Consider the following 22,886-nt stretch of genomic DNA (forward strand, 5'->3'; position numbering starts at 1 on the left):
ATCCATCTAGGAGTTGAGCTGCCCAGGGGCCACCCAGGGAGATGAAAGGTACAAAACTGAGCCCACCCTGCACCCCACCCCCAGCTCCTGCTCCCAGCCTTCCAGTGACCCTAGCTGGTCTCGGGCAGCTCATCCTTCTGAGCCACAAAACCAAAAGGGCTGTTTCTGTGGCTGAGCCTGGTACCTGTTGACCAGCCTCTCCCACAGCACCCCCCCCCCCGCATCCAGTTCAAATCCTCTGTTGCTGTCACTGACACATGCCTCCTGGCTCATCTGGGTGGCCCAGCCTCATTAGGAAGGGATTTGGTGCCTGTTAGTTAATTGAGGCCCGTTCCCGCCACCTGCCACTCGTGGACCTCATCTGCACACTAACAGCTCCTAATTGTCATCATACGGCGGGGTCCCTGCAACAACTTGAGAACAGATCCCGAGCAGCGCGTGCAGGCTCCGTGCTGGTCCAGGAGCACTGTAACAATTTATCAAGGGGCCAGATGTGTGGGGACGAAAGGCACCTTGCGCCAACAACGGTGTGAAAGTTTGCTGTTTATTATACTCCCTGGGATAAAATGTGTAGAGACGGCCTTCTCCGGGAGACTTCACTTAGGGCAAATAAAAGCCCTCATCTAGACAGGCACAAACTCAATTAAAAACAAATGGCCCAGGCACCCGCTGACACCGCATTTACAAACAGGGATGCCCGTCCACGCACAATTTGAGCCCGTGCATTTGTGTGCTTTCTCCTATTGAGAAACCAAGAAATGTCTAGGGTGTCAGAGCACTGTCCCATGTCCCATTTTTCAAAGAGTTTGAGTGGAAAATGGGTCAGAAGGGAGTGCCCAAAGCTGATCCAGCCCCCTTGGCAATAGAGAAGTAGGGAAGGAGACACGACAGGACCAGAAGGAGAGATGGGGAAAAGCATCCTCGAGCTGAAGAGCTGGACAGGATTTTGGACTAGATACGGAATACAGATGGAGACCTTGTCTGAGACAGAGGATGCGGGGACTGCATATAAATAGAAAAAATCAGAAGAAAGGAAAGGCGGAAGGTGCCGTCACTACAGGAAATTCTAGGATTTGGGGGCCCAGGAATTCACATCTGTAAGGAATCAATCTGGGCCGAACAGAAATCAGACTACGGCAAGACACAGAAGTAGAGTTTCGTTTGTTTGTTTGCTTGTTTGTTCTTCAGCTGTAAACCCCACCCGAGCACACGTCCCCGGGGGCCTGAGACGAGGCCCCTCGGGATGTCCCAGCAGCGGGGTGTTTGTTAGGTCTCCCCATCCAGACCTGGGAAGTCGTTTTTGCCTAGAGATTTCTAACACATGTCTGTCTTATTATTCTCTCCCTGTTGGATGAGGAAATAAGAAAAACCCAGAAGGAACCCCACAAGGGACATGACACTAAAGGGGGGAAGGGAAGGAAAACAGGAGAAATGAAATACAAAAGCCTCGAGTGTGGAATGGAAGGGTCAGTGAGATACGTGGCCTTCAACCAACACAGACTCTGCCAACTGATAAAAAATATTCCTCTAAGAACCAGACTGCGGCAAAGTCTCCTCACCCAGCACCCCCATTTCCAGGCTTTCAGAAACAAATGGGAAGCAACCTAACCTGGTCGCATGGGGTTGTTGTTGTCGTTGTCATCGTCTTAATAAACAAAGTTAGATCATTAATTCTCTCCTTCTGAGGAACCTGGGTGGGGCAGCGGTTATGCACCCAACTCTTGGTTTCGGCTCAGGCCATGATCCTAGGGTCAAGGGATCGATCCCCGCATCAGGCTCCGCACCAGGCTTAGAGTTTGCTTGGGCCCCTCTCTCTGCTCCTCTCCCTACTCTTCCTCGAATAGACAAATAAACAAATAACTAATCTTTTAAAATAATAATAATAATTCTCTCCTTTCTAAGGAGAGAGAGAGAGAGAAACTGAGCAAACCCGGAAGGGAGGGGTATTAGGATTATCTTCCAGAGAGGTCTTAGAATTGTTAGCGGCAGAGGCACCACCTTCAGAGAAGGGTCCATTTCGACTTCAGCCCCAGACAAACATCGGGGGTGAAGGCAGTCATTATTTATTAACACCCCGAATTGCTGGGAGAGCAAAGTTGCAGTTTTGCCAAAACACAGACTCTTAACTCAAACATACTGATTCTTTTGGTTGCCTTCGTGAACACATCAAGCGATTTTCCAGAAACGTGATACTGCTGGTTTCCGGCCTAAGTTTTGTTAAAGAACATTTGCAGTCTTCCCGGATTGCGGGCTTACACCTCACAGCCAAAGCCTTAAAACGTCCTTCGGCACGATCTGCTCATCACGCACTCGTGCCTCGTCCACACTTAATTCTGCCCACGGTGCCAAAGCCAGAGAGCCCCCCCTTCCCTGTCTTTCCCCGCTTGCTGCTGGCTTTGCCGCTCCCCCTCCAGCGTCCCTCTCTGGATGTCACTCACTGCCTGTCCCCGTCCGCTTCCTCCAGCCTGTGAACCCGAGGGGCCTAGTCTATGCTGCTTCAGAGCTGGCAGGTTTCAGAGGAAAAAAAAACACCCAAGAAAGAAAGAATGGCAGTTTGACACTGCACTGTCACAGTTAAAACGGGCCCTGCGCGTGACCCAGGCTTGGACACCGATGCCTGGTGCCCAATCACAGCTGAGGCTGCATCTGCCACGGTTCACGGACCCGCCGCTCCATGCTGGGGGACCAGATGCCTCTGTTTATGCTTCCCCTCCTCCCGGCCTTCTGCCGGACGGCAGCAAGACAGAGCCGCCAGCCATCACTGGACTTCATCTGTCTCCGCGATCTTGTCTTTCCATAGAGTCTTTCTTCCACCCCTTTCTGTTTCCACACACCCTCCCCCCAAATGCCCAGAAGGGGTAGTTCTCTCTTTCAAGTTTGACCCGGTCGAACAAAGCCGAATAAAGGGCTAAGCAGGAGGATGTAGGTTCCTAGCAGGGGCAGGACAACGTGAAGTGGCCGGAGGTCCAGCCGGGACGCTGCCAGCACCCCTGCTCTGCTGCACCACGACTTCCTGCTGCACACTTCGCTGTGCTTGTTCCAGGATAATACACCGCAGAGCCAACTCTGGATGCCGGCGCTCGGCCTTTTCTGCAAAACTGACCTCTCGATGCTATAGGTCAGAGGCTGCAAGAAACAGCCACGGATTTGAAGTCAGCAGCCAGCTGCTGTTTCTTAAAGGCCCTTGAGATGGGGTTGGTTTTGCACCGGGAATAAGTCATCCTGGGCACATTTGTCACCCCTGTTCTCTCACCCACCCTAAGGCATGTGACTCCCACAGAGGAATGTCTGGGCATCCTTTCTTGGCTTGGTGAACGGAGCACACAGGGTCATCTGTCCCCGGGGCACAGAGCAAGCCAAGTGTCCAGTGGCTGCCTCAAGTACTGCTCGCCCTGCAGCCCCACGGAGTCAGGTTGGAGCCCTGGAGTCCCCCAAGCTCATAGGAGCATGAGCACAGGAGACCCAGCCCACCCCTCTCTGGCTCCTCAAAATGCCACACACCCAGCAGAGAGGGAGACCAGGGAGGTTTTCACTGACAAGCACTCAGGTTTCCAAATGTACTTGTCCCTCACATGTCAATGGTTGTCTTTTTAAAGGACACACATCTTCACCCTGGGTCCTGAAGCCCTTTCCCTTGGTCACTGTTATTACTCTTGGAAGTGTTTGGGATTTGTCTCCTCTTCTCATTCCTCCCTCACCTATATCCCTTCTATCCCCCCAGCTACCCCCCATCTGGACATTTCTCTTTCCAACATAGAATTTCAGAAAAAGTTTTTGCCTAGAAATTAATCGCCCACAGTGGTAGGTTTTATGGCCACTTGAGCTCAGTGACATCACGGGCTATACTAACTTTTCCTGGGGTGGTGTGCAACTCTAACAAATATGGATTTGTTCAACTAAGTTGTATCGAGACGCAACCAGGCTCCAGTACTAGACTAGGTGTTAGGCATACACGGGTAGGTGAATCAGGGCCTCTGACCTCAAAAAGCTCACAGGGGCACCAGAAAAATGTCACCAATTCATGGCAATGAAATGTGATAGGAGGCACCTGTTGAAAGTGGCATTATGAGATACGGAGAAGGGAGCCAGTAAATTCTGCTGGGGTCACTGGAGGAAGGCTTTGCTGAGATGATAATATGTGAACTGAATCTTGATGAATTCAAAGGAAAATGGGAGGTGGAGGGATGGAAGGGGACATTTGGAAAGACAGAGTATGGGTCATTCTTTCCACTCCCAAGCACGTACCACAAGCAAACATGGTGATGGGTGCTGGAGACCCAAAAATGACTCTGTCCCTGCCCCCAATAAGCTTTCTGGCATTTGTAGAAAATGGACATAGTTGTATTTCTGTTGAGAAATATGCTGTGAATGCCAGGTGGTGATTTAATGAATGGGGTTTTGAAAAACAATTCATGTGTAACTAAGCAGTTGCCTAAATATGAATGTCAAGTATAGTATTATGCTTTGCCATGTGTAATCCTTCAAGATACCTAAGAACTGCTATGCATGCCACAGAAAACAAAAAAGATCCAAAGACCAAATGTATAACCCAAATATTCAAATAATATTTATTATCCATGGAGTACATACAAAACCCCTAAGTGCTCATGAATTAAAGAGGTGTATGGATTAATATATTTGAGCGCATACAAACCAATTTATAAGCATTTTATGTGATGTCGTTTTCCTAACTAGACTCTAGTATGGTACTCAGTAATAATAGTAATTTTAAATACTCAGTGTAGGTATTATTTTTTAACCTCCAAGTCTTCCTTCAGACCTGGGAACTTTTTAAATGACCAATAGCATCTTCAATGGACTACTGGAAAATGCATTGATGATTATCTGGAACCAGCCTCAACCGGGAAACAAATCTCCTTCTCCAGGCAAGATGGGAAGACAAGGAAGCATCTCTGCTTCCTAGGAAAGATTGAACTAAAATGCAAAACCGAACCAAAAACAAGGGCAAGATCATTTGTATTACATATAAACAGAAATAATTGATGATCATCAAGATCTACTTCGAATTAACAAAAACAGGGGGTCCCTGGGTGGCTTAGGGGTTTAGTGCCTGCCTTCAGCCCAGGGCATGATCCTGGAGACCCGGGATCGAGTCCCACATCAGGCTCCCTGCATGGAGCCTGCTTCTCCCTCTGCCTGTGTCTCTGTGTCTCTCATAAATAAATAAAGTCTTAAAAAATAATGAACAAAACCAGATGCATGTATCTGGTGCATATAAATGAATCTAAGAATTTTACTTTTTTTTTTGTTTTTTTATTTTACATTTTTTGATTCAAGAAACCAATCCACTGGTATGGCGGGGGCTCCTACTACATGGAAGCATTGAATCCAAGCTCCTCAAGACATTAACTCTGTACCCAGTAAATGTTTGTTGAATGAATGATTGCAATGCAATTCTGCTGCTCTGATTATTACAAAGATAAATAAGTCACATCTACTGTTTTGGATGAAGAAGATATGGAATAAATAATGGTTGAATAAACAATCTGCTTAACCTACCAATAAAGACTTTTATCATGGAAAGGTCAATTTTTCTTAGTGTAAGAAAGTAGAGTTGTAGGAAAAGAAGAGAGAAAAGACAAAAACAGAAGAGAATGTTCCTAAAGATTCTACTGACTCCAATTCTCCCTGCATTTCCAAAGTATTCTTCGAAATGTCACTTTGCAAATTTAATTTTAGCTTAAAATGTTTTAGCAAAAAATAGTCAATATATTTTGGCAAAATGTCATTCATATAGTTCAAAAGAGTGCTCTCGAGGTGTGATATCACATGCATGCCCCCCCCCCGAGAGATCCTAACATAGTACTTCTCCTTTCAAAAATAGTTCATAAAAAAAAATAGTTTAGCGTCTGAGTCATAGCTCCCCACATATGCTTAGCTCAGAGTGACTCCAAAATAATGCACAAACACTGACTAATTAATCCCCATGACAACACAAGGAGGCCCTGAAAAGCTCTGGGCAGCACACACCCCATGGGCATCACCACAGCTTTATTTTTAAGAATCTCGTTCTTTCTAAGACTCTCTCTGATCATCACCTTCCCTCCCCCACTCCCTCCAAAAACAAAACAAAACAAAACAAAACAAAATGAACAACCCAGGAAATGTGTCATGTGCCTAATTTCTGCCCTTTCTCCCCCCCTCCTCCCCCATCAGAAGCAGAGATGTTCATCTTGGGTGTTGATTACTGGACTCTCCGCCTGCGATTCAGCACCAAGGACACCTCCTGTGCTTTGGGAAACTGCTAGGACAGACCACTTGTGGTAAAATGAGAGCTTTGGTCTAAAGACCACCAAGAAAACAGCCCACCAAGAAAAGCTGTTGGCCCCAACATAATTCCAGCCTACTCTCACGTAGTGACATTCAGGCAAGAAAAAATATGTAAATATATGTGTCAAATATAACCTATACTAAGCAAACATCTAGTAAAAATGCTTTTATTTATAGTATACCATAAAAGGCACAGATGTCAAGGTATATTGAATTTCAGAGGGTGGTGGGTACTCTTCATTTCACAAATGAATGAGACGGAGCCTCATCAAGATAGTAGGACCTTCCTTGAGTCCCTGGATGAGAAATTGTTTCCTACCTACCCATCCTTCTAAATTTTGCTCAAATATTAGAAAATCGGCTTTATGCTAAAAATTATTCCATTTCTCTCCTAAGAAGTTTTCCCCTGTTGATAAATTTTTAATAAGTGTGCATTCGAAAGGATATCCCTTTGGGGATTTATTATAAATTAGGAACTTACCAAACTTTTTATCCCCTTCTCTCAACCCCCGCCCCTGCCTCAAGATCCAGAGCTTTCACTTTTGAGACCCTCGCGGTAGTGCTAAGCCCTCCTCACACACCATCACATTAATTCTCACAGCCACCCTATAGTGTGGAAAATATTATTCTTATTTTTACAGGTGAAGAAACAAAGACAAAAACAGCTAAGTAACTTGCCCAAGAGCACACAGTTAATAAATGGTAAAATAAGAATCTCATCTGTTCTACCTATTACAAACCCCCTCCTGCTCTCCCTTGACTCCCTCAGAGTCATTAACTACACATTAGGATCAGTGTCTAAAAAGGCCGGGGATGTATGACGGAGAAAGAAAAATACTATTTTTTTAAAGTATCTGCTATTTATGCCCATTTTACTTCAGAAGAGAACCAGTCTTCAGTTTTAAGAAATACTCTAAAGAACCTCCTGGTTTTGAAAGGTAAGGCCAAGGGCAGAGCTGGCCAATGGTTCTGCATAATAATAAAAAAGTGTGTGCTTTCAGGTTTCTCTGAATTGGTACAAATGATGGAAGTTTATTGAGAGGAATAATATGAGAATAGTGAAGGTAGACAGGGAGCTCACTGGGAGAACAATCCCAGGAATCCAGGAGTGATGGCCAGTACAGGAATGAGCTTTCAGATGATGCCAGCCCACAGCATTCAAGCCACCCACCCTAACATTGAGTGGGTATAAGTGAAGAACTCCAACAATAGTGATGATGGAAATCCAGTTTTAAGTTTTCCATTTGTCTGTGCTGTAATTACGCTGTAGCAGTCCCAAACTTCAATAAAAATCCATTATACAGTAAAAGTTCATTAGCATTATGTTAGAGATGAGAAATTAAGGAAGTGGGCTATGCCCATACTTCGGGAGAACTATGGAGAGAAGGCAGTAGACAGAGTGAGGGAACCATCAGACATGATGGAGAGAAAAAAAAAAAAAAAAAAACGGGCCATGGCAGAGAAAGAGGTGATGGGCATTGGCCAGTAGGATCTAAGCTTTTCCCCACTCCATCACATACACACACACCAGGAATCCTCAGAAATTATGAGAAAGGCACTGCATTTCTTTTGAAAGAGATCTTTTTAAACTGCTGGTTCAGGAGATTGAAGTCTCCAGTAAACTTTGAATTAGTTGAATGTGTTGGGTAGCCACCACCTAGCAGAAAGAATGGCTCTGGTGTGGGGCAATTAATACAAGCAGGTAAATTTTGAAAGGATAAAATGAACTTATAAATTAAAATTAAGTTTAGTTCCCAGTAAGAAGTCTGAGGAAAAATGACTTAGAAGAGATACCAGTTTCTTTCTCTCATGTGATACTCTGGATTCAGACATCCCAGTACTGATGTAGCTTCTCCCAATTTCCTACTCTGCCATTTTAGGGACATCATCTTCATGGTGGGAAGAAAAGGGAAGATGGGATGAGGCTCTAGTTACCTCTTAAGTAACATTCTTAGAAGCTTCCATCTCTTCCATTGATATCCTGACCAATGAGCCAGAAATTTAGTCATATGACCACGCTTATCAGCAAGAGAAGGTGGAAATAGTCTTAATTCCAGCAATCAGGTACCCTCTGGGAGTCAGGAATTCTAAGAAGAAAAGAAAGCTTTTGGGCATGGCAACTTACAACCACTGTCAATGTGATCAGGAAAGTGCCTGTTAAGGGGGAACAATTAAAATGGGCAGAGTGACAGCTCAGCCTTCATCCTCCAAATCCCAGCTTCTGATTTACCACAGCCAACCAAAACCAGCACGGAGCCAAGTTTCCCAAACTCTGGGATTGGGGAAAGTAATTTGACAGGTGCTGGAATCGTTAGGCTGATCTATCTGGAATGGCCATTCTCAGCCTTATCTTTATAAAACCCAAGCATCCCCGAAATTCCTTAAGCAGCATAATAAAATGAATAAGACATTTCAAAAGAAAATTACATCCATGTTGATTAAAGTGAAATATACACATGCATCAACACACACATACACATTATATATGTGTGTGTGTGTGTATAGTGTATAATATATAATTATAATGGCCCTTTTTTAAAATTCGGGACACCAAACTGAATAGCCAATAAGTGAGGGTCACAGTCCCATGATGGTAGGAACCACAGCTCTAAGGGAAAGTCAAATCTGTTTTGGTTCCATGCCCAAATGCCATTAAGCCTGCCCAAATTAAATTTTTGCATTCAAATTTTCTGGTGATTATTGTGCTTTTGATTTCTGGTGAATTTTTATGTAGCCACCTGTCTTATTTTTTGCTGTAGCTTTGAAACAAACTTTATGAAGGCAGAAGGCAGCCTTAGAAGAGCCATGTTTGCCAAGGCCATAGCTCTGCAAACATGATAAAATCAGGAAAAACCAAAGCCACTACTAAGCTGGCCAGAGCTGCTTTAGTGTCCTGGCTCATTGCAGGATCAGTATTTCCAGATGTTCATGACTCAGGGTTCCAATGATAGTGATGGTCACAGTGGCAGTGGTGGTGACAGTAGGGATTTCCTTTTTGTTTCAAATATTCTTATGTTTACAAAGCTCTTCTACCACTTTGAGGGTTTGCACCTCATCTATTTTCATCAAAACCGCTAATTTTTTATTCGCCTCCATTTCTGTCCAGGTCACATCAACTCACCTAAAATTAGGTGGAATTCCTCAAGATTATGGTACTCTTGCCAGAAACGGTATTGTTAACATGGCTGTGATTTCTGGTGTGGGGCAACCTCGCCTGACAGGTTAACAAGAAATTGACAACATCTAAGAAGCATAAAGTTTAAAGTGGCTGGCCAAGATAATACCAGAACCAGTCATAAAAACAGACCATCCTATGCTGGCTCAAAGGTACCCCAGTGTTGAATCAAATGGATAATAATCCAGAGGAACGTGTTGATACTACTATCTCACATTTATGAGAAACACAGAGAAAATTCTCAAAGTATTTAGGGACTGCAAAGTGTAACCAGTCATCATTTTGGAGGCCAGGCATTTACTCATGGCCCCTCTATTCCTTGGGGACATCTTAGCCAACCATGGAGTTTCAGTGACAATTTAGAAGACACATTTCCCAAATAGATGAACTGTCATAGCCTGGAAAAATAGGGCTCATATTTTTTTTTCATGTATTTGCATGTATTTAATCTGAGTTATTAGCATAAAGGAATAGGGTGAAATACTTTCACACAATTAAAACAGTCCATGTTCCACACATTTAAGCTTTCTGTCGCACGAGTTCAAGACTGAAAGAAGACTCCACTCGCCTCATTTCTTGAAGCCCACAGGACACGTTTGTGGTCGCTCCAGCTCATTCAGACAGAATTGGAAGGAACTGCCGTGAATTTCACAGAAGTCACTGCTCTGTGACAAAGTTCACGGCTCCCCATACCACCTGCCTTCCGCTCGCACCAGAAGCCATCATTCCTGATAAAAGCAAACACTGTCAATTCGGCCGCAGCCCGGCCAGCTCCAATCCCCTCTGAAAACATTGCCAAAACAGATTTCTGATTGGGTCACATTAGGTCACAGTATCCACGGGTGGACAAAATGTAGTAAAATTTTTATGGGCCACTAGAGACATATTGGATCAGTGCAGAACAAGCACTGTTCAAAAGAGCGCTGTTGGCTTCAGGTTCTTTCGCCAGCTCCTTGGCATATGGAAACTTCCCCAAGACTTCTCCAGCCTCCTCTGTAGCCCGTTGCCCCCACCCCCTCACTCCTCTGTCAGTCCAGACGGTGAAGCTGATTTTCTTTCAGCTTCATGCCTCACACGGAACAAAAGAAATTTCAAAGTGGGTCTCTCTCCTTTGTTAACCCCTGCAAGAGCTCTTTGAGGAAGAGTGGGTGGGTGCCCAGGGGGAGGGGGCCAGGGGGGCAGCGGGCAGGGGGGAACAATGAGGCAGTAGATTTTCCAGAAACTGTCATTTTTATGCAATGCCTCGCAGCCCCCACTAGCATGCATTATTTTGGAGAATCGATACCTAGGGGAAACCTGACCATTTTGTCCCCTGCCCCTGGTTTTATGGAAGGTGTGGGAGGTTGGCTGGGTACCCAGTCCTCCTGCTGGGGTCTCCCCCTTCACAGGCAGACACTGATGGGAGTACTTCAGATGACGGAGGGCCAGGGACATCCTGCAGAAATATCTGGACCTGATCTGTGGGCCCTGGGAGCCACTGAGGAGGTCTGAGTGAGGGAGCAGACTGCTCTCAGGCTCATTTGAGCTTTGAAGTGTCAACAGCAAAATGGCTCCTGAAAAATTGCAAACGGCTTCCCCACACCTGTGAAGTCACCTGATCCTGATGGAGGTTTCAGTAATGGGAACGAGAAGTTCTTTTCTTTATTGTGGTAAAAAAAAAAATAACATTAAATTTGCCACCTTCGCCATTTTTAAGTGTAGTGTTCAGTCGTGTTAGTGTTCACATGGAACCTTCGCACGGAAACCAGAAATTCTTGATCCTGCTTAGGCTCACTGCTGTTACGTTGGACCTTGAGTCTCTTCCCTGAACCTCAGTCTCCTCAACAATTAAATGGGAGGAAGTGTTTCTTAGGCCCCCATCCACACTCAAACGAGCAAATTTTTAAAGTGCTATCTGAGGAAACACTATTTAATGGCTTAGGCCTCAAAGATCACTTGACATATTTCCAGAAGAGAGATTTTCCACCTCCTCATTTTCACAATAAAAGGCTCTGACTCCTTAGGCAGCTTCACTGACAGACTGATTGATGGATGAACTTTCTATTTTTAAACCAATATTTTGATTCACGGTGTGGCATATTTTATATACGTAAAATTTCCAAGATGGCTGCAAGAGTGCCTCCCAACCCACACGACCTGCTGTTATTCCTCTATGGCCTGGGACGTTGATAGTTCTTGCATCATGGGGCAGGAGTCTGTGCTCACTCTCCTTGAATCCAAACTGGCTTGTAACTCACTTGTAAGCAATGGAATGTGACAGAAGGCTGAGTCATAAAAGGTATGCCTCCTCCACTCTGTCCCCCGGAACCCTCGCACAGGCCCTGAGCCACCATGCTGTGGAAAGACCCATGAGGTGGCCGTTTTGTAAGGAAGCCCAAACAGTCTCACACAGAAAGAGCTCCCGGAGGAGCATGTGAAAACACTCAGAGACAGAAAGGGGTGGAAACACTGCTCCCAACCGTTCCAGATGCCTGAGTTTCCAGCTCTCACCACCACCCGATGACGAATACGTGAGTGACCCCAAGACAAAACCACCCAGCTGAACTTTTCTTGAATTCATGACCCACAGAAACTGTGAGAGAAAATAAAATGACTGTTGTTGAAACCACTCGGTTTTGGGGTGATTGGCTGCTCAGCAATGGTAACCCTAAATGGCAAGACAACAGGTTGGCATCAGGGCCAGATGTTTAGTAATGGAGGCTCAAGGGATGGTGCCGGGCTGTCTTCCCCAAATAGCCACTCGCACAATGGCACACCCTCCACCCATTCTAGCATATGGGCCTCCTCCTTCCTGGCCACTTGAACTGGCTCCCCTGCTACTCAAGAATGGGCAACTTACACCATCTTCCCCAGCCTCCCTATACCCCAAACTTAGGGTGATGGATTATACACATGAACCGGTATATATAACAATCACCCACAATACCCTGGCCGCTCCCTGCCTCCACCCACATTCTGGTCCAGTGGGTTTAGATGGGAACCAGGTATGACTGATTGCAGGTGGACAAATCCATCCCAGGAAGATCAGGAAGCAGAATCGAATGTACCACTTTTGCTTGAATCCAATCTTCAGATGCCTGGCGGCTCTTCCCGCTCACAACAGGGATCTTTTCCTGGATTAATTCTGAATGCATAAGCTTTAGGTCCCCCAGGACAATGTTTTCTCTGGAAAATTTTTGTTGGATAAAGACCACTGCCTGGTGCTAAGTGGGCAGAGGCATGAAAACCCAGAACTGAGAGCATCCAACGGCTCTCCCAGGACATCTGGGACATCTTTGGCTGAAAGCTAGGGAAATCGGGTCACCAACTGCTCTGCTGGCCTGCTCTATATGGACCCCTCCCCTTCCTGACCTTCACATGTCTAGCCTGTCCCTGCTGGTCATTGTGCGGTGAGAGATTTTCTGTTCTTCCAGCAGAATGATGCCTAGCGATGCTTACCCTAGCTCATTGCATGACCTACACGTTCTCCTCTCTGTGGCCCCATGTGCTGCCCCAAACCAGAAGGAAACTCACGTTCCCAGAAGGCCTCACTCCTCAAGCTTTTGATGTCACCTCCAATTGAGGCTGAACACTCTCACATTGTGTTTTTGACATGACAAATGACCAATTGTTCAATGTAAACGTTTAAAATGTCCCAAGCTTTATGTAACCCCGCGTTGACATCCTTTCCCCTCCCTAATATGTTAGGAGCTTCAGAAAATAAAAGTAGCTTCATTCAACATCTGATTCTAAGATACGTGATTCGTAATTGCCAATCTACTTTCCTCATACAGATTGTCTCTTTTTCTTCAGATTTTTGGATCCTGACTCCATCAAATTTAAGCTTGCTGAAGATAAAGCCCTGGACTCTTTTCTCTGTATCCCCCTGCAAACCATCACGTTCACGGTGCTCATGGAGCTGCCGATGTATGACACACATCACAGGGTGGTCTTATTTTTTAACTAGCTGGGTGGCCTCTCTGAGCATCAGTCTCCTTGCACAGGAATTGGGGTGGTAATATGGCCTCACACAAGGGTTGTGGGGGCTCTCAAACATGAGTCCATGGGCAATACACCTAAAACAATCCCTGAGTTTTAAAGATGTTTTATTTATTTATTCATGAGAGACAGAGAGAGAGAAAGAGAGAGAGAGAGAGACAGAGACACAGACCAAGGAAGGAGCAGGCTCCATGCAGGGAGCCCGATTTGTGACTCCGTCCTGGGACTCCAGGATCATACCCTGGGCCAAAGGCAGGTGCTAAACCACTGAGCCACCCCGGGATCTCAATCCCTGAGTTTTAAAAGATGCTCAGAGAATCGTAGTTGTGGGTTGAGTGGTGTCCCTCCAACAAGACATGTTGTTAAAGTCCTAACCCTGGCTTCTATGTGATCTTATTTGGCAATAGGATCATTGTAGATATAATCGAGTTAAAATGAGGTCCTACTGGAGTAGGGTGGATCCTAAATCAAAAGGTGGGTGCCCTTATAAAGAAAAGGCAAGTTGAAGACACATAGACACAGAAAAGGAAGAAGGCCACATGACGATAAAAGTAGAGATTAGAAAGATAAAACTACAAGCCAAGGGACCCGAAGGATTGCTGGCCACCATCAGAAGCCAGAAGAGGCAAGGAAAAATCCTCCCCTAAACCCTCTGGAGGGAGCATGGCCCTGCCAACACCTTGATTTCAGACCTTTAGCCTCCTAGAAGGGGAGATCATAAATTTTTGTCATTTGAAGTCGCTCAGTTGGTGGTACTTTGTGATGGCAAAACTAATCCCCCATTTTGGTACTGGGGAGGGGGGTGTGTCTTTTTGAAAAGGAAGAGAGGAGCCTGGGAGACAAGCACCCTGGGTGATGAAGGCAGTGTTCTTGCAAAGCAATGCATAGGGGAGGTGCAATCTCCTCCCTGCCCTGGCAGCTGAGGACACCTTCCCTTCCAGCATTTCCTCCCACCATTTTCCATCCAGCAGCCTGATGGCCCATGGGACCAATGACTAGGGGAAGTACCGACGATGTGAAGTTTGTATCAACAGTGATGTTATTTTTAAAGATTTTATTTATTTATTTATTTATTTATTTATTTATTTATTTATGAGGGAGAGAGAGAGAGAGCACAAGCAGGGGATCAGTGCGGGGAGAAGGAGAAGCAGGCTCCTCACAGAGCAAGAAGCCCTACTCAGGGCTGGATCCCAGGACCCCGAGATCATGACCTGAGCCGAAGGCAGAGGCTTACCTGACTGAGTCACCCAGGTGCGCCCCTCAGCGGTGATTCCATTTAGAATTTAGTCCAAAAAAGGTAATTTTGTGGGCACCTGCTGTATGCCAGACACAGTGTTAGCAGGAACGATTTAAAGGCAAATAGAGGTGGCTCCTCCTGTGAAGGAACTCAGAGAAACAGCCCTGCCCTGCGGAGGGGACGAGCAGAGGGCCCTGTGCAGCCTGGCCGCAAGTGACAGCCGAGTCCCAAAGAACGTGGTCAGAGCAGCCAAGCTAGAGAAGGCAGATCCAGGCAAGCACAGGAGCAAAAGCACCGAGGTGTGACACAGCGTGGCACCTGCAGGACAACTAAAAGCAGCTTGGAATTAGCAGACTGGCAAAGAGAAGGAAGAGAAGACGCAGGGCCGGAGTGGCAAGGCCGGGCGACCAAGCCTAGAATTTCGTCCCCGGACATCGGGATGTTTCTCAAGGACTTAAAGCAGAGGAGCAACAAAGACAGATCCTCACTCAACATAGATCATTCTGGCTAAAATGTGGAGGCTGGACTGAAATAGAATGGGAGTGGGGTCACTGTAGCACAGTCCCAGGAGCCACGGCGAGGCCGGGACTGAGGGAGTGTGGTGGATGGAGAGGAGGGGTTTGAGGCTCATTTGAGGTCCGACTTGAATCCCCACCAGAATCAGGGCCTGTGACAAGCACTTCCTGTGCGCACAGTTTAGGAAGTGATCCCAGGAACAGCTATGGGTGGGGGCGGTGCTGGGGAGAAGAGAGGAGGACTCAGCTCTAGGAGGTGTCATTGGGCAGGTTGCCACTAGATCCCCTGGGGGCCCTCTGGGGCAAAGTGAGCCCTGCTCACACTACCACCTCTTCCAGGAAGGCCTCCCTGACTCCTCCCCACCAGAATTACTCTCCCTCTGAGGCACTTGATTTGTTCCCCTCCTCCTATTCGATCACTATTATTGCTATCCTCCTGGATGGTACGGGGTGTCTTTCCCCCACCCCTGGAGCAAAGGCAGTTTCTTTTTTTTTTTTTTTTTAAGATTTTATTTATTCACTCATGATAGACATAGAGAGAGAGAGGTAGAGACACAGGCAGAGGGAGAAGCAGGTTCCATGCAGGAGCCCGACGCAGGACTCGATCCCAGGACTCCAGGATTGCGCCCTGGGCCAAAGGCGTGGCACCAAACCACTGAGCCACCCAGGGATCCCCGCAAAGGCAGTTTCTGTTTCACGATCCCCCCTCCTACGAAGGTGTAGTGGACACTGTGCCAATCCCACAGTGCTTTCTTTACATAACTCTCTCATCTCCGAACTAGGCAAGCATCTTACATTTGATAGGGTAACATGGTTTAATTGGCAGCTTTTATCTTAGTGCTTCTTAAAATAACAGCATGCCTTACAGATCCCCTAAGATTCCGTTAAATAGGGTTGGGAGCTGTTCAACCAATATTTGCTAAATTAGACGAGTTTAGGTCACTTTAGGGAAGAGAATCTAGACCCACTGTCTGTATCAGAATCCGTCATGATGCAACTTAGGGTTTCCCTGCTGTCCCCCCGGCCCTCACCTGTCCTCACCTGTCCCTCTGGATGATGATGGGTGGGCCCAGAGAGACTTCACACATTTTGAACCCACCTGGGAAATGACTTTCTTAAAGACCACCTCCTCGCATGCAGGATACCTGCTGCCAACCGCAACAATCTCAGTAGCTGACCTCTCCCTTCTGTTTCTCTCAACCCCTTTCTCTTCACCCCTGCTTCCTGGACTCCCTCCCTCCACCCCAAATAAACCACCTACACCCAAGCCCTTGACTCAGGCTCTGCCTTGAGGAAACCTAACTAAGACAATGGGATTGCCATAAAACTGTCCCTTTGGGGGCTCCATCTGCTCCTGAAAGGAGGGAAGTAGACACAGGATCTGCAGGCAGCCTAGAGAGGGTCCAGCAATCACCAGGGAGAGATGAGTCTCCCTTTGTCCCTCCCCAGCCACCCTACCTGTCCTACCTGTCCCACAGGCAGGCTAGAGAGCAGGATTTACCTAGCCTTGTGACAGCTGATTGTGGCCCCACCATAAGGCACCTGGGGAGGGAACATCTCCAGGGCCCATGGGTTGGGATGACAGGAATCCCGCCTGGTCTGGGAGTCGGGGAGGTGGAGGAGCGGGGTAGCACAATGTGCTGGGAACAGATGGGGCTTTGTGGGTACCAGCGCTAATTAACGGGCTCAGCAGCACAGGGCCCTGGGCCCAAGCATATTGCCCGAGGCCCCTGGGGGCTGAGCACATGCAGCTGCACACAGGCAGGAGCCCACCAAGCCCTGAGACCCCAGCCCAGAGAAAAGGAGGAGGAGGAGGGAAAGGAGAAGCCCCAGGAATAGGTCATCTCTCCATTCCCCAGCCCAGGGAACAGCAGCTCTTTTTTTTTTTTTTTTAAAGATTTTCTTTATTTATTCATAAGAGACACAGAGAGAGAGGCAAAGACACAGGCAGAGGGAGAAGTGGGCTCCCTGTGGGGAACCCAATGCAGGACTCGATCCCAGGACCCCAGGACCATCACCTGAGCTGAAGGCTCAACCACTGAGCCACCCAGGTGCTCCAGGAGCAGGAGCTTCTAACCAGCATGTGGTCTTATTCCACAGGTGCCAGGGACCCTGGGGGAGGAACAGAGGGGAAGGAATAGAGGGGAGGGATAGAGGGGCCAGAGCCAGGGAGCTCTGCCGAAGGGGGCTGCTGGCACCACCCTCCACACCCCACTACTCAGGGAGGCCCCACTGGTATCTACCCTGCCTCCTCTCATCCTCTCAGCCTTCCTCCCTGTGTTCCCTCTCTGGCTCTTCCCTCACTTCCAAGAACAGAATTCATTTTCAGGGTTTCTACAACCAAACCAGAGACAACATGTATGCTATTTGGGGAGGAACCTAAAGGGAAATAGTTCAAGCCTTTTCATTGGAGTTGCATGCGTCAAGACAGACATCTTTGGTCTCGTGTGTGTGTGTGTGTGTGTGTGTGTGTGTGTGTGTGTGTGTGTGTGTGATTACCCTGTAGACATGGGAAATGGGCTGTATAGTATGTATGTCAGTTAGGTTATAATCAACACTTGAAATTTGACCAGGATCAAGGTGCATTTTTTTTAAGATTTTATTTATTCATGAGAGACACAGAGAGACAGGCAGAGACACAGGCAGAGGGAGGAGCAAGCTCCCTGCGAGGAGCCCGATGTGGGACTCGATCCCAGGACCCCGGATCATGACCAAAGGTAGATGCTCAGCCACTGAGCCACTCAGGTGCCCTCAAGGTGCATTTTTAAATTGTGAGCAAGATACTCCCAGACACAAAGCAACATACACACCTCTGCCAGGGAGCATATCAAGGCTGATTTGCATGATTCTCTTCCAGCTTGGAGTGTTCTGCCTCTGAGTCCTCAGGGCATACATAGCACATTTGTAGCTCATTGTAGGAATTAGTAAATTTTTGTTGATTAAATAAATCTCATAGCCCTAGATTTTACAAACAATAGGTAATGTATCCACTTTAACGGAATGGCGCAAGCATCTCCCAAGAAGCAAGTCAACAGTGAGTGACAAAATAATGCCGGAATTAGCATCAGTCTACAAGCCAGGATCCAAAATACATTGCCTTTGTCCTATCTCGTGCGTGTGTGTTGTGTGTGTGTTGTGTGTGTCTTTTCCATACAAAGTATTTATGGATAAAAGACTTTGTATTGGAGCTGGCCAATGGGAACATAGGAATGCATAAAACTGTTCTACTTTTGAAGCTAAATTTCAAAAATATATTTGAAATTTTCCACTATTTTGTGTATACTTAAATATATTTTACCTGGCCCCAGGAAAAATTTAATTGGAAGGAAATAGAAATTTTAGAAAAAAATTTAAGCACACAATTCACGAGGTTGGTGTCATACCCTTTGAGGCCACAGATGCTCAAATCCCAAGCTAAAGATGGCTTGTGTGATACTGCTATATGCTTCCTTTTGGAAACCTGCTGATGACCTCTTTAACAGGACAACCTGAGTCTTTGAGAGAGCATTTGGGAGCCCACTAAAATGCCCAGGCACCCGCTCACCCACATCTCCCAGCCGAGGAATCATCCTATGCATAGCACCCATGTTCAAAAATGTTCTTTGCTGCTTCCCTGATATTCTGGAAATATAAACTTCAAGCCATCAAAAGTGAGTAATTTTAAGTTCCATTACTATTTCAACGATTTCTTCTACTGATTAAAAAGAGAAAGAGAAAAAACAACAATCCTAAAGACAGGGCTTCCATCTGTGGCTGCACACTGTGGGAAATAATTAAGCCCTCTTGGAAAATTGTTCTCAGAAACAAGGATAACAGGAGACACAACCAATTTCCAGCAAAGTTCCATTTCTTCAAGAAGTCATGCAGGAAGAGTAAATGCAGATGCTCTTGCTTTCAGGGATGCTGAGTTAGTGTTAAGGAACATCTTCCATGTTGGGTCTGTAGGATGCTTTCAGCTTTGACCACCTGTTATGGTTTTCAGCCTACGTCTTTTCTGTGCGATTTGGAAATTCCGTTATTATAAAAACAACTTTAAAGTGTCTGGAAATTCTAACCTTGATTGTAATCTCAAAAGACAATTCAGTCTCTAAATATTTACTATGCAAATAGTATCCAAATAAGTGCCAATGATCTGAAATAGTAAAATAAGTCAGTGTGCCTGGGCATTTTAGTGGGCTCCCAAATGCTCTCTCAAAGACTCGGGTTGTCCTGTTAAAGGGGTCATCAGATTTCCAAAAGGGAGCATATAGCAATGTCACACAACCCGTCTTTAGCCTGGGATTTGAGCAAGCAAAACCATTTCACAAATGCTGAGACTGTATTTCTAAATGCATTCCAAAATGACCTTGGAAATCCAGTGCAACGAATACAATATTTTTGGAGTTAGGAGGGATAGAATTAAGAGAAAAATAGTTCCCAGTGACAGGGGGTGGGGAAATAGGAGAGTTGTCGGTTAAGGGTACGAACTTGCAACTTGCAGATAAATACGTGCTGGAAATATAACCCACAGCAGAGTGATGGTGGATAATAATATTGTATTCTAAACATCAAACTTGCTAAGAGACTGGACTGCATTATTCCCACCAAAAAAAAAATGATAAATATGTGGTCCGATAAAGGTGTTAGCTAACACTATGATGGCAATCATATTGCCATATATAAATATATCAGATCTGGGGCCCCTAGGTGGCTCAGTTGGTTGAAACAACTGACTCTTGGTTTCAGCTCAGGTCGTGATCTCACGGGTTCTGGGATCCAGCTCTGCATTAGGCTCCCAGCTCAGCTCAGAATCTGCTTGAGATTCTCTCCCCCTCTACCACTGCGCTCTCTCAAAAATAAAATAAATTTTAAAATGAATAAATAAATGTATCAAATCAACGTGTTGTATACCTTAAACTTATGCCATGTTATATGTCAAATGTATTTCAATTAAAAAAAGAAAAAACAGCACATATTTATCACTGAAATAGAATCAATGTAAAAGGAGAGAACTCAACTCTGAAGAATGGAAAATTAAAAGTAGTGTCTACATAGATATTTAATGTATATGTTAAAAGTATGTATAGGTGTATATGCATGTGTAAATACATGTGTACCTGTGTGTGTATATACATACACTTACACATGAAAGGGAGCAGCCACTTTCCAGGGAAAGGCAGAAAGAGTCACATAAAATAATATTATTTTGCCTGTTATAAGGACCATTGACTGAGAAAAATGACAAATTATTCACAAAATCCTCATAATCACTCCCTCAGAGAGTGACTGGTATTACCCCCATTTTATAGCTGTGGAAACAGAAGCATGGGAAGGCCACATAATGTAACCAAGGTCATAAAACCATTGAACACCCCCCCCCATGTCCCCAAATTTAACGTGCCCTGTTGTATTGAAAGGTTGTCAGTATAAATAAACAATGGTTTTCCCAGCATTCTTTTCAGAAAAATCTAGATCTAGCTGTGCATTCGAGGATATTCACCATCTCCCACCCTTTTCTAAATCTAGTTTCTCTCTTTCTTAAGCAGGCACCCAAACGAATGACCTCTGAGGGAGCTCTCTGCAGAGAAATAGAACATGTCCTTCCAAAAGCAGAGGATTTGTCTGTAAGATGAAAGCCAGAGCTCTTCATGGGAAGTTCTACCAAAGGCCAGAAGAGATGGGGCAATTCTGGCAGAAATAAAAAGTGATAAGCTCACTTGGGGACGACAGAGCGGACAGAGACTTCACAGGACTAGCAGATGGTCCCTAAAAGGTCGCTGTGGTCTTTCCCTTCTCAGTGGGGGGCAGCTGTGTCTCAGGCCCAAACCTGGAGACACCTTTGACTCCTCTCTCTTACCTTGTATCAACTGCCACCAAATCCTCAACTTCAAAGTGTATCCAGAATATGATCACTTCTTATACCCCCACTGCCACAAGCTCTGCTGGTGCCACCAGGTGTCCAGACTCTTAGAGTCATGTCACCTGGTCTCCCAGGCACAGTCTGGTCTTCCTTAAAAACCTTGTCTGGACATGAGAGACTCCTAACTCTGGGAAACGAATTAGGGGTGATGGAAGGGGAGGTGGGCGGGGGGTGGGGGTGACTGGGTGACAGGCACTGAGGAGGGCACTTGATAGGATGAGCACTGGGTGTTATTCTATATGTTGGCAAATTGAACACCAATAAAAAATGAATTTATAAAAAAAAAAAAACCTTGTCTGGTCAAGTAAGTTCTGCTCTGAGCCCTCCAGGGTTTCCCCTGTAGCATTCAGAGTCAAAGCCAAAGTCTTCGCAATGCCCCGAAGCCTTACAGTATCTGCCCCTGTCCACACCCCATCCCTAGTCCCTTTTGAACCTCATCTGGGACCTACAACTATCCCCCAGCTGCCTCTGCTCCCTGAACACCAGCTTCCTATGTTCCTCAAAAGCACCAGGGCTCTTTCCTGCCTGGAGCACGCATCCCAGGACATCCTCATGACTCACTGCCTCACCCCCCTCCCTCTTCACTCAGGACATGCTTTCTCAACCTCTCCCATTTAAAATAGTCACCTCCACCCAGCACTCCCATCCCCTGGACACTGCACCATTTTACCCCATTAACACTTATCCCCTTCTTACCTAGGATATCATGTGTATTGTCTACAGTCGGTCTCCCCTCCCCATGCCTGACACGCAGTAAGTAGGTGAGCACTGGGAAGACAGTAACTTTTAAATCCCAAGGGCTTAGGATGTTGAATCTTTTTTTAAGTTATTTATTTATTTGTTTGTTTGTTTGTTTGGCACAAATGGGGGGAGGAGCAGAGGGAGAGAGAATCCCAAGCAGACTCTGTGCTGCACGTGGAGCACCACTCAGGGCTCGATCTCACCACCCTGAGATCATGACCTGAGCCAAAATCAAGAGGCAGACAATTAACTGACTGAGCCACCCAGGCACCCCTGAAGATAAATCTTTCAAGAATCTTTCCTGTCTCCCATCCCCCTCCATATCTCACTGGGAAAAGGAAGTGGACATGGTACAACAAAAGAACTCAAATTTACCTGAGGAAAGAGTCACCAAGAGTTTGCCCAAAAACTATATTAATAGTAAAACAATAAAACTAGACACTTACCAAGGAGCTTCTATATCCCAAGCACTGGGAAAACTGCTGTACTTGCCTCAGCTTCTTGAAACCCAACCTATGAGGTACTTGGGTCTCATTTGTGAGTGTGAAACTTTGCTTTTGTGGTAACTTTTCTGACACCAGCTGGTGTCTTACAATACAATTCTGATGCAACCACCCCCAGTTACCACAGGCTAAAGGCTCGGTCCTCCACGGGACTGCCCTTGCTTTGGACACCAGACATGCCTCAGGGGTTCCCAGGCTACCTGCACTTCTGACCGACTGACTGGCTTCAGATTCAAGCATTCCTGTGGCCCCTTCAGGTTTGATAACTCATTAGAGTACCTCACTGAACTCAGGAAAATGCTATCCCTAGAATTACAGTTTTGTTATAAAAGATACAAATTGGGACCAGCCAAGTGAATATACATACAGGCCAAGGTCTGAGAGGTTCCGGATGCAAGAATTCTGTGCTCTCTCCCCATGGAATCAGGTGGGTCACCCTCCTAGCACAATGATACATTCACCAACCAGCATGCACCACTCCATCTCAATGTCCAGAGCTTTCCACTGGGGTTTCATTGCATAGGCACGATGGATCCACTCATTGATC

General features: G+C 46.0%; 1 long non-coding RNA gene across 2 annotated transcripts; it reads left to right on the forward strand.

The window, feature by feature from the left end:
* The first annotated feature begins 11,731 nt into the window (after positions 1 to 11,731).
* Positions 11,732 to 21,235, forward strand: LOC140621576 (uncharacterized). 2 transcript variants are annotated; one of them, XR_012021326.1, is made up of 3 exons: positions 11,732 to 12,855; positions 13,259 to 13,372; positions 20,719 to 21,235. It is a non-coding gene; the product is annotated as an uncharacterized lncRNA (long non-coding RNA). The 2 variants fall into 2 exon arrangements; XR_012021325.1 differs by having other exon boundaries at positions 20,722 to 21,235.
* Positions 21,236 to 22,886: the final 1,651 nt, after the last annotated feature.

Source organism: Canis lupus, chromosome 30 (genome assembly GCF_048164855.1).
Source record: "Canis lupus baileyi chromosome 30, mCanLup2.hap1, whole genome shotgun sequence".
Classification (NCBI taxonomy): Eukaryota; Metazoa; Chordata; class Mammalia; order Carnivora; family Canidae; genus Canis; species Canis lupus.